The 12,414-nt window shown below is 38.3% G+C and overlaps 1 long non-coding RNA gene across 1 annotated transcript in view; it reads right to left on the reverse strand.

Moving 5' to 3' along the window:
- Positions 1-4,844: 4,844 nt before the first annotated feature.
- The window catches only part of LOC125100578 (uncharacterized), a 106,893-nt gene continuing 99,323 nt past the window's right edge, over positions 4,845-12,414 (reverse strand). Inside the window, exon 5 of the long non-coding RNA XR_007127601.1 lies at positions 4,845-5,029. This is a non-coding gene — a long non-coding RNA (uncharacterized LOC125100578). The remainder of the gene's footprint in view (positions 5,030-12,414) is intronic.

Below are 12,414 nucleotides of genomic sequence, written 5' to 3' on the forward strand. Positions count from 1 at the left end.
CTCTCCTTCCCAGTTTTTAACGTATCCTTGACTATTTTTGCACATTTATACTTCTTTATAAATTTATAATAAATTTGTTAATGTCTCCCAACACTTGTTAGAAGTGTTGACTGGAATAATGGTATCTTTAAGATGGTCAGTTTTCCCATCAATGAAAATATTATTGTTTCCTTTAGTCAGTTTAGGATATATTTTGTGTCTTTCAAGAATATATTTTTGTATAAAGCCCTTACACTTCTTTATTTAATCATATTTCTCTAAACCACAAATCTGGGGACAGCTGGGTGGCTCAGCTGGTTAAGCATAGTCCTTCAGCTCATGATGCCAGAGTCCTGGGATCAAGTCCCATATCTGGCTCTTTGCTCAGTGCAGAGCCTGCTTCTCTCTCTGCCCCACCCTCCACTCATGCTCATGCTCTCTCTCTTTCTGACAAATAAATAATAAAAATCATTTTAAAAAGCCCATAAATCTGTTGTTTCTTTAGTGAGCCTGTTTGTAATACCTTTTATTATATATGCATCTCTTATATATTCAACATGTTTTTAATATTTTAAGATTTGTATATTTCACATAAAACAAAATAAACCCTAAGTGTAAAAAAAAACTAGGCTGTGTAATCAAACACCTAGGATTTTACTCCAAGACTGAATTTTATTTCAAATTGAGCACCTATGAATTATTGAGGAATAATATATCAGTATTCAATATGGCACCTTCATTTTAGAATACAAAAATACTTAAGGATTAATTTTATTGTACTAATACTTTCATCTTTACAAATTTAACTCCTTCTGGGGTGCCTGGATGGCTCAGTCAGTTAAGCATCCAATTTTTGATCTCCGGGTTGTGAATTCAAGCCCTGTGTTGGGTTCCATGCTGGGTATGGAACGTACTTAAAAAAAAAAAAAAAGGTAACGCCTTCTAAAATACGGATGTATTGCACTGAATATATTTAGTGTGTGTGTGTGTGTGTGTGTGTGTGTGTGTGTGTGTATAAAATAGGTTTATTATACTTTACTTATAGGAATTTACTTATTGGGAGAACATCTAACCATAAATAAAAATAATAGCAAAACAAATACAAAATTTCTAATGCAGTGACTGCTTACATTTAGGGCAACTGGTGGTATGGGGGTTGCCAGTTTGGTGACCTCTAAGTATATTATACTCACATCCTTCAAACCACCTAAGACACGCAGACATCCATGTCAGAGACTAACCTCAACTACAGGAAAGAAAAGACAGTTTCACAGTTGGAAAACATCAACGAAGTATTTCTAAAATTCCCAAGGAATAATCCCTAGTAATTTTTAGCCAATCCATCAGGATTTTCTAATCAACCAATGGAAAAAAAAATGCTGTTGTAGTTCCCCCTTGAAATCTGTGACTTTCTAACAAGAGAAAAGGGAGTTAAGGGGCCCCTTGGTGAATTCACTACACACATGCACAAAGACACACCACACACACACACACAACTGAATGCAATCACTGCAGGGACTGAGTGGTTAACTTAGGGAATTTACTTGGCATTGTCATTTTGAAAAAAATCTTCCATAATGAAGTTTTCTACCTGTCTTGTGGAAAGGGGTTATTTATATGGTCTGTGTCTTTGATCTAAGTAGAGGATGAAATTCAAGCTGGTATAGATAAAGATTTTAGTTTATTTTACAAATTTTAAGAACTCACGAGTTAATACATAGGTATAGCAATGACCAAACTTCAACTATCCCCTTTTAAGAAAGAAAGGATCATTAATTATCTCCTTTCATAGTTTTTCCATATGGTTGCTGAAGTCCTCTACATTGGATTGCACTCTACTTTTGATTTATGCTTTCCCCTCTTGGTAAAAGCTTCTTAGCAAATAAAGATGCCAGAGCAAGTAATCTGGGGGAAAATAAAGGGGAAAAGAAACAAGAGACTAAATGAACTGAAAGACGAATAAAATAACTTCTGGAGAGCATCTATTCTATGCCTTTGTAAGTTCATCAATCCTAAAACCAAGGCTACAATATGATTTCTCTTTTGCAAAAGAGAAAACTAAGGCCTTGAATTAACATTCTTTTTTTTTTTTAAAGATTTTATTTATTTGACAGAGAGAGATAACAAGTAGGCAGAGAAGCAGGCAGAGAGAGAGAGAGATCGAGATCGAGAAAGGAGGAAGCAGGCTCCCTGCCTAGCATAGAGCCTGCTGCAGGACTTGATCCCAGGACCCTGAGATCATGACCTGAGCTGAAGGTAGAGGCTTAACCCACTGAGCCACCCAGGCACCCCCTTTGCATTAATGTCCTTAAGTCCCCCACAAGCATGAGGGATAGGGTAAGGATTTAAAACCAGATCTCTAACTTAAGGATCCATGTTTATCCAATTTTAACAGTTTTTTATAACACTGCTGCTAATGGCTCTAGGTGTGTTTTAGAAATTTGAGGGTGGTTGCAATTTCACTTGTCAGAATGTTTCTGAGTAATTGCTGGCATCTAATGGGTGGAGCTCTGGGACAGTGTCCAGACATCTTCCAGTATTAAGGTAATCCTGCACAATGAAGAAATGGCCTGCGTGTTCCGTGATGTGAAAATTTCCCAAAAGAATACCAAAGAAAAATCTGTTCATATAATTTTATACAACTTGAACCTAACTCTACTTTGCATATAAGCAGAAAGATTTTTTTTAAGTTTTAATGTATATTAAAACATATTTTTCAGAAATGCTACTTCTCGGTAATTCAGGGAGAAGATTAGAATTTGTTTTGTTTGGAAATTTCTCAAGAGCTATTCACCATTTCAAAGATCTCTTCATTCATAACATTGCTGTCCATGGTGTTTAAGTTGCCAGAGTAACTTAATTTACCTCTATCCATCTGACAATCATAGCTGGCAGTCATGTTCTTATTGGGCTTCATGTTAAAATATCATGTCAAAATGCCCATTGATCAGTATTTTCCTTCTCCTAAATAAAACCTCTCTTCATTACAAAATGTTGGCAAGTATCTAGCTCCATCATTATGTCAACTAGTGTAGTTACTCCTACATATTTTAACAAAGAATCATTACTTTATTATGAATTATTTTCCTTGTATGGTAATTAGGCTACTGTATTGAGAACTGAAGCTGATCTGTGAAGGTTTAAGTATTATGAATTTCATTCAGGACAAGTTGCAAGCTGATTGCAAGTTGATTCCTAAGGGGTCAACAATGTTCTTTTGTTTTTTTTTAAGATTTTTTATTTACTTATTTGGCAGAGAGAGAGAGAGAGAGAGAGATCACAAGTAGGCAGAGAGGCAGGTAGAGAGAGAAGGGGAAGCAGGCTCCCCGCTGAGCAGAGAACCCGATGCTGGGCTTGATCCCAGGACCCCGAGACCATGACCTGAGCCAAAGACAAAGGCTTAACCCGCTGAGCTACCCAGCTGCCCCTAGAATTTTTTTTTTTAGGATTTTATTTATTTATTGTCAGAGAAAGAACACAAGCAGAGGGAGTGGCAGGCAGAGGGAGTGGCAGGCAGAGGGAGAAGCGGGCTCCTCATTGGGCAAGGAGCCTGATGAGGGACTTGATCCCAGGACACTGAGATCATGACCCGATGGGGGGGCTCGATCCCAGGGCCCTGGGATCATGACATGAGCCCAAGAAAGAAGCTTAACCAATGGAACCACCCAGGTGTCCCTCAAGGGATCAAGAATTAATGCCTATATCACCATATAAATTTTGATGAGATCTCTGATGAAAATTTGCCAGGCTTAAAAAATGGGCTTACATATAGAACACAAGTTAAAGAGTGTCCGGCTATGAGTACCAGAGTGTACTGGGTGTTAGGAATGAGGTTTCTACATCTATTATATCTTCTCCACACTGTTAAATAGCATGAGGTTTGAAGAATTTGCACCCAGGCAAGCCTGTTCCCTGAACGGAAATTAGGAACTTCCTTGGTGGTAACTGAACAACTTCTGACCAGTGACATACAAAGGTAAAATTGCTGTAGACTCCTGGGAAAGCTCTCTCTATTCTTAGAGAACTGAGAAACCACTCAGGCCAAACTTAAACAATGACTGCATACTCCAGTTGGAGAAGCCATAAACTACTGGGGAACTTGACTCAGGATAAAGACAGACCTGGGTCATTGGACAGATTCCTTAGTGACCTTGTTTCAATTCATGCATCTGCCCACCTAGAAGTATATACCATCTGTATGCCTTTTTTTTTTCAGGTGTGCAAATACATTTCTTAATATTTTATAGTTTAACTTCTTATTGAAGTATAATATACATATAGGAGTGTGCACAAATCTTTAGGTATGGTTACTTTCAACTTTCTCTCATTCCTTCTGTTCATCTCAAGGAGAAAATCTCAGATAGCCTTAACATCTCTTCAACATTTGCTTATCTCCCCTTTTTACAGAGAGAAAATATGCCCCAAACTTAGATCCTGCAGTCGGTAACAGTGTTTCACAAAGTACAGCCATGTAACCAGAATTCAGTTAAAGAAACAGAATCTTTGTAGCACCCAGGAGTTTTCTGAGTGGCCCCTCCCAGTTAGTAACCTCAATAAGGTAACCATTATCCTGACTTCTAACATCCTAGACTAGATTTCCCATAGTGGTAATTCCATAGTAACTACAATTGTGTGTACGTGTGTTTGTGTCTGTGAGAGAAAGAGAGAGAGAGAGAGAGGAAGAGAGAAACAGAGAGAGGGAGGAAGGGCAGAGAGAGAGAATCTGAAGCAGTTTCCACGCCCAGCATCATCTCGACAGGGGGTTCAATCTCACAACCCTGAGATCACGTCCTGAGCCAAAACCAAGGGTCAAACACTTAACTGATGGAGCCATCAGGGCTCCTCTTTTTCTCAGTTTTATTTTCATACAATTCACCCATGATTTGTACGCAGCTACAGTTCAATCTTCCCCATTGTTACATGTCATTATGGTTATTTATCTATGTTTCTGTTGACAGACATTTGGTTTTCAGTTTTGAGTTATGAGGACTCATGTTGCTGTGAAGAATTCTGTGATGAGCTTATGTATGTATTCCTGTGGAGGACATACCTAGGAAAGGAACTGAGAGGACATAGAGTATTCATATGTTCAGCTTTAGGAAATAATACCATGGGGTTTTAAAAAATATTTGCACAAATTTCTATTTCTATTTCTACCAGAAGGGTATGAAATCTCTAATTGTTTCACTTCTTCACCAACATTTGGATTTGTCATTTAAAAAAATATAGTTACTCCCTCTCATGGGTTCCCATTTGTATCTCGCTGTGATTTTGATTTACCTTTTCCTAATTACTAATGAGGAAAAACTGATTTTATGTCTTTTGGTTACTTAGAGATCTCCTTCTGTAATGCTCAAATCTCCCATTTTTCAATTTTTGTGTATATATCTTTTTCCTACTGATTTATAGGAATCTTTGCATATTCTTGGTATCAGTCCTTTCTTAGCTACAGGAATTACAAATATTTTTGATCCTGAAGCCATTGTGGAAACACTGGGTTTAGCAGTTCTGTGCTATAAATGTTTAATGAGTGGCCTTATAGGGATAAAAGAAACCCTGAGTTATAATGTCCACTGATTTTCCTGGTGTGAATATACCCACCAGATGGCCAGTTCGAGGTAACCATCTGATGTCACCGAACACAGAGTTGCATTAGGACAATGTTTTTTGTTTTTTGTTTTAAAGATTGTATTAATTTGACAGAGAGAGAGATCACAAGTAGGCAGAGGCAGGCAGAGAGGGGCGGGGAGAAGACTCCCTGCTGAGCAGAGAGCCTGATGAGGGGCTCAATCCCAGATCCCTGAGATCATGACCCTAGCTGAAGGCAGAGTCTCAACGCACTGAGCCTGGGTGGCAATGTTTTTTACTTAGGATTTTATTCATTTATTTGAGAGAGAGAGAAAGAGTGCACATGCAAGCACTAGCAGGGGTGAAAGGAAGAAGGAGAAGTCTTCAGCTCAGGTCATGATCCTGGTGTCTGGGGATCGAGTCCTGTATCTGGCTCCCTGCTCCATGGGGAGCCTGCTTCTCCCTCTGCCCCTCACCCCACTTGTGCATGCATGCTCCCACTCAAAAATAAATTTAAAATCTTTTAAAAAAGAAACACACATATATTAAAAGTACAGCTAGATTTGTTTTCACAAAGTAAAGACGCTCATGTTACGACCAACCACACTGAGATACAAAGCACTACCAGTCCCCAGGAAACTCCCACATAGGCACTCTTAAGCATTAAGCCAAAAAAGTAACCATGAATTTGAATTATAATCACTGATTAGAGGGCTTTTTTTTTTAATTTACTAAACTTTACATCATATTGTCTGCTTTGTAGATCACTTTAATACTATCTGGCAATAAAACAGGGTATCCCCAGATGTGAGACACACACAGTGATGGAACCTTAGATGATTCTAGTCCGTGTTATTGGCACATCAGTGGAGAAAAAGGACAAAATTATCCCTTTTTAATTTTTATTCTTTTGAAGAATATCTAGGTCTTTTTAATTTTTTTTCCTTACATCAGGGGCAAATCTCACCATGGTACTCTAAAGTCCTTAGCATCTCTGGACCACTTGCTTCTCAGGATCCTTTCCTGGCAATGGAAAATCAGTCCTTAAACTACCTGGCAAATGACTCCAGCTGAATTCAACTACATCGTTTTCTTTTCATTGATGGACCTGGATGTGAATCTTCTATTTATTAAAAAATAAGAATTTCACATATACAGTAATAATATAACATTTCCCTCTCAAATAAATGACTGAGTATAAAAGTGAATCCATTTCAGGAAACTTCAAACCTAGGAGGAGAATTTATACTTGCATCTGGTCAACTTTTTATTGGATTATACAACTAAGTGAAGTTTGAGAAACTCTGGTACATGAAATCTGCCTCAAGTAAGAGCAATGGAACAGAATAACTACTTTGGGAAAAAAAACAGAAGGAAAAAATGAAGCACTTTGGTTCTGTAGAGCCAAACAAAGGTGCTCGGAGAGGCTGTGAGGACAGCCTCTGTGGGATTTCCATCTCTCGGGTCTTCAGCATCACTCTCCAATTAGTTGAGGGAAATTCTCCAGAGGAAGTAGGTTTCAAGAGTGATCTGACAGATATGGTGACCTTGATAGGCTCTAGAAAGATTTGCAAATGGAATGTTACCTGTCCACTGTTGCTGTCATTTGAAATGTTTAACTATATTACATTTCCAACAGAATGTACAAAACTGTCTCATATTTTAAATGTACGGGCTGTATGTTTTATTGAGCATATCTAACAAGTATGTGGGGAAAATAGTGGATTCATGTCCTTGAGGAATACACAATGCCAACTTTTCCAATCTACACCATCATTACAGCATAGCGATAGGATTAGGACTGTGGGGGATGTGTTAACTGCCTGAATCTGTAAGTAAAGTCCTCCCAGAATGGAATCCTCTGGTACATCTGTTATGTATTTAGACTTCAAAATGTAGGTCAGTGTGAGCCAAGCAGGTGTGCAATTTTCTCACCCATGAGATCACATAAAATGAGAACTTCATGATTGCCCACAAGCTCAGAACAAGGATCAAGGAAAGGTACAGCCCCTCTCTCAAGCCAACTGAGTTTCAAATCCCTAGCTCTCATGGGGAATTTGTAAGTGGACTAGAAAACTTGCTATGAGAATGTCTAATTTCACAAAACAGTTATTTCTGTTTTTGTGTAGAATTTAGACATTGAAGTCCCATTCAAGGTAAAGATTTTGATTCTCAATAGTGAGATAAATGCACCAAAGAGTGACTGGCAGTCCCTTACTCTGTGTGTGTGCATATGTGTGTGCGCATGCCCACCACATATGTGGGAGCTCAACTCAGTTTTGTTAATGGAATGGTGGAATAATTTCATTTCCCTCAAAAATATGATTTTTCCCCACTTATCCATCACTCTTTCTGTTCTAAAAATTACATGGTATGTTTTCAGTAGAGCTGAGCTCTTTTTTCTCCTCTTCCTCTCCTGTCTCTGTCTGTTCTCACATCTCCAAATGTAGATATAAATGTAGTTGGTTCCATCAACATGAATCTGTCTTCCCCAAGAGAATTGGAGTTCCCACTGGACTACAGCAAAAAGGAATGTTGATATTTCATGCTGTTTTCCCTTCCTCCTCCTCCTTTCCCCCCTTAGTATTTCTCATCTCAGAAGTGAAACTGTCCAGGACAATAGTATAATTAGAGAAGGGAATATGTCTGCATTTATGAGTGCATACGTGCAAAAAATAAAAATGTATCTCAGAATACAACAGTTAAACAATCAACAGCCACCTTACTGCTTGACATAATAATGACCTACATAACCTGGAGAAAACAGCCCCTAGGGGATCAGGGGTGGTAGAGTCACAGTCCGGACAAAATCAGAGGTCATTCCTTCTCTGCACCTCCACTCTGCTCTCCTTTGTTTAGATTCCTCCTTAGGTCCCTCTCTTTTAGATAAATCCTTGCATGAGGTCTGTCTTATTTTTGCTTATGAAGTAGAGTTCAATCTATTTAAATGATTTTAATATGTGACAGCTGTTAGATATGGCACTGCTTTGTGACTTCCTAAGTGCTAAACTTGATTGTTAAAGAAATGGTAGGAAAGAGTAAAATTGGTTGTTCTGTTGCTCCAACTCTGCATGATCTACAGCTGGTTTGTCTTCTTCCTAATGGCAATGTGTGGAATGAACAACACCCAGACTGCTCTCATTTTGTAGCCACTATTGGCGTATTAGGCTTCCTGCAGGTTAAACAGCAGCCTCTGATTTCCTGGGGCAGCATCTAAGTAAACCACTTCCATGACACCAACTCTCAGGGCACTTGCTGAACACCTATAAAGGAGTTCCTTAACCAGTGACTCCTACAGCCACATCTGGGGAAGACCTCAGCCAGAGTTTAATAGCACGTGCTTGTCATGGGGCAAAGGCACCTGGAAAATGAGATGGGAACTAGAAAGAAATGTCAAACTTGGTATTTTCACAGAAATGAAAAGTATACACTGCTGTTTAAATTTAGGGTTAGTCTCCACCCTATTTCTCAAGCAAATGGGAATCGGTAATTGATCCCTGACATCTCAGAGATGATCTGATGTGATGGAGAGAGCAGGGTCACTAGTGATCCTGAAGGCTAAAGGAGTTAATTTGCCCAGAGGACTATGCTCCACAGATTTTCCTGTTGCCTTCACAACTATAGTTGGCTTCAGAATCAGTAGTTCAAAATTACAGACATATTCATGTCCTACTGTTAGAGGTGTGTCATAAGGAAAAGGAACTTTAGAGATCATGCTCTCCTTTGGCCTCTCACTGGGCCAAGTATTTTTTACCATAAGTAAAGGGAAAGAGTAGTAATAAAACCAGTTACATTTAACTATTATTCTGATTACCAGAGCAATATACCTTTGGTGTTTATTCAGCACCATGTTCTTTGTGCACTGAGTTAAATGCAATCCCTACCCTTAGAAGATTAACAAATGACTAAGAAGCAGAGAGATATTCAAGAAAATATAAAAGTACCAGAAATCGAGAGAAGAAAATTTAAATATGGTGTCCATTCTTTAATTGAAAGATGGGGTTTACAAAATGCTTTTAAAAATAACTTGAACACTGGGCGCCTGGGTGGCTCAGTGGGTTAAAGCCTCTGCCTTCGGCTCAGGTCATGATCCCAGGGTCCTGGGATCGAGCCCCACATCGGGCTCTCTGCTCCGCAGGGAGCCTGCTTCCTCCTCTCTCTCTCTCTGCCTGCCTCTCTGCCTGCTTGTGATCTCTGTCTGTCAAATAAATAAATAAAATCTTTAAAAAAAATAAAAAAATAAAAATAACTTAAACACCAAAAGCTATGAGCTTTGTGTTCATCTTAATTCACATTTTTATCATTTTCTCCTTGTTTTATCTTATTTTATTCTTCATTCCTCAATTGAGACAGAGTGACATCTAAACAACAAGAAATAATCCCCCATCCTAATGAACTTTAAACTAGGATAGGAAAAGGAGACATCCTGAGAAGGGCAATCAGAACGCAGACAATTCATGTAGATTAGAGAGGAAAGTTGCAAGAAAACTCAAGAGAAGATGTATCAAGACATTAAAAAGTAATTTCATTTTTAGGTCTTTACTTTTCTTCATTGGAGGTTGCCATGATTCCTAATGAAGAGAGAGAGACAGATCTAGAGGCAGGGAGAGGGGTGGGTGGGAGACTGTTGGAGAAACAGACAAGCACAAGTGTCAAGATTTAGACAGAAGAGTCTAGAAGAGGGGAAAGAAGGAGAGTGCATTGCATCTTAAACCAGACAGCTGTTGAATTTTGCAGTCAGTTTGTAGGGAAGTGCTCAGTAAAAATAACTAGAGAGGGAAGACAAAGTGCCTTTTGTATCTTGCCTGGTTGCCATTACTACATAGCACTTTGGAAGAAAAATATTGTGTAAATTTACTAAATAAATAAAGCTTTGGCAACGTATTTAAATTGTGTTGAAAACCAAAGCACTTCAGGACGCCATGTAGTATTAAATCAATAAAGTGAACTTTACCACATAGAAATATATTCTATTCACATCGGTCATTAGCCAAACTTCACAATGATATTCTGATTAATAGTGCATGGAGTAGATCTCCCAGATGCCAGCCAGATGTTCAAAGAAAACTAATGCTGTTTGACTTAAGGAGTAAAGTATAAATCATATGTACTCTGACACACATAATGGAACAAATGGAAAGCATCCCATGTGAATTCCATACTTATTTCATAATTCCACTTAGATTAAAGAGGAGAAAGAGAATGTTTTCTCATTTCTAGGCCCACATAGAAAATAAAGGAGGAAAATATGCCCTTTAAACAAAGTCAGTGAGCCTAAATGGTTAAACAGATCTGTAAAAATATGTTTTTGTGGTTGTTAATACTTTCAACATTAAAGGTAATTGGTTTTATTTGGCAACTCAGCATTGTTTGAAGACAACTCCAAAAGTGCGGATTAGCAGGGAGAGAATAAGAAGAAGAAAAATTCAGGGCCCAAACAGTTATAGGCACAGATATGAAGAAATGTTTCCTAAATTTTGAATTATCAAAGGTCATAAGGTCTGTCAGATATTGAGTATGGAAACACAATGTATCAAAATACATACTTGTAACAATATTGAAAGTAGCAACGTGTTCCCTTTTGCTTACAGTTACTGCAAATGATTACAAACTAAAATAACTCTTTTTAAAAATAAATCTGTAAGTCTCATTTTGATATGCTTGTCTGAGGCTATGATCACGTGCAGTTATTAGGTTTTAATAAAAATACTGATAAAGCTACATGTTTTAAAAAATGATAAGAGATAGAATAAGAAGAATATATTTTTTAAAGATTTTATTAATTTTATTTGTCAGAGAGAGAGAGAAAGCACAAACAGGGGGAGCAACAGGCAGAAGGAGAAGCAGGCTCCCCACAAAGCAGGGAGCCTGATGTGGGACTTGATCCCAGGACCCTGGGATCATGACCCGAGCCAAAGGCAGACTCTTAACTGACTGAGCCACCCGGGCGTCCCAAGAAGAATAGTTTTTAAAAAGGAGAAAACTGGTGGTTGATGGGTACATTTTTAAAAAGATTTATTTATTTGTTTGAGAAAGGGCAGGAGAGAAGGAGAGACAGAATCTCAAACAGACTCCCCACTGAGTGTGGAGCCTGTCACGGGGCTCAACCTCGTGACCCTGAGATCATGAACTGAGCCAAAATCAAGAGTTGGACATTTAACTGACTCGGTCACTCAGGCACCCCTAGGCTAGTAAATTTTTAACTGACCTTCAGGGTAAAAAACATTGAATGGTTTGCCCATTCCCATGTTGTAAATACCTCCACCAAGCTCAACTTAATGCTACTAATATTGGGTCACTGAGTGCAGTATTAGAGAAAGATGTGCAAAATTGGCTCTCATGAGCACTGGCTTTAGCACATTACAGAAAAGGCATCCTTTTTTCTTCTGGATGAGAGCTAATGATCTTGTTAATGGCCAAGATTTCTTCTAAGCCAGGCTGGCAGATAGCTGGGTAGGTTGGTAGCCGGAACTTATTTGTAAATAAAGGATGCTTTGGTTTGGTTGATTCTGTAACAGTGAGTGTTGTGGCATGTGCTGTTCCAATCACTATGATGAGGAGCGCTTTTATAGTGTGAAGAAACATGAAAGGCTGAATATGGACAGGTATCAAGGATAGAAAATTTTTATTATCTGACCCAGAATGGAATTTAACATCTGACACTTGGTTTGCAGCTAAAGTGGTCAGAATCCACTGTTTGCTTTTAACTTACAAACAATAATGTAAGGTAGTATATTTTTCTGCTATTATGTGTAGATAGATTTCACTGAATGTTAAGAAATAAAATAATCTATTCTATCTTATGATATACGGTGCTATGCTATTTTTATATATTTATTTATTGTGACCCTAATATGTACCTAATTT

This window comes from Lutra lutra, chromosome 5, assembly GCF_902655055.1.
Source record: "Lutra lutra chromosome 5, mLutLut1.2, whole genome shotgun sequence".
NCBI lineage: Eukaryota > Metazoa > Chordata > Mammalia > Carnivora > Mustelidae > Lutra > Lutra lutra.